Source organism: Theobroma umbraticum, unplaced genomic scaffold (assembly GCF_002168275.2).
Source record: "Theobroma umbraticum cultivar Fairchild unplaced genomic scaffold, ASM216827v3 scaffold_55.0, whole genome shotgun sequence".
NCBI classification, from domain to species: Eukaryota; Viridiplantae; Streptophyta; class Magnoliopsida; order Malvales; family Malvaceae; genus Theobroma; species Theobroma umbraticum.
In genome coordinates, this window is record NW_018397270.1 from 319,124 (window position 1) to 319,400 (window position 277).

Genomic DNA, 277 nt, shown 5'->3' on the forward strand with positions numbered 1-277 from the left:
TTGTTCTTTAACAAGCACCTACATATTATCCTCAAGTATCCCATCTACTTCAATCTATGATATCGATTGCTTACTTCTGATGTAAGAAGGTTAAACATGCACCAATCTTTGAGCATTGTCAATACCCTGTCTTGACAATACAATGACCAGGAACAAATTTAGGAACATGGCTTTGTTGCATAGTGACCTCATAATTATAACATCTTTATAATTCTCTTCCAATGCCTTTATGTTCCATGGGCTTCATCCAATTAGCACTTAATAACTCCTTATTATT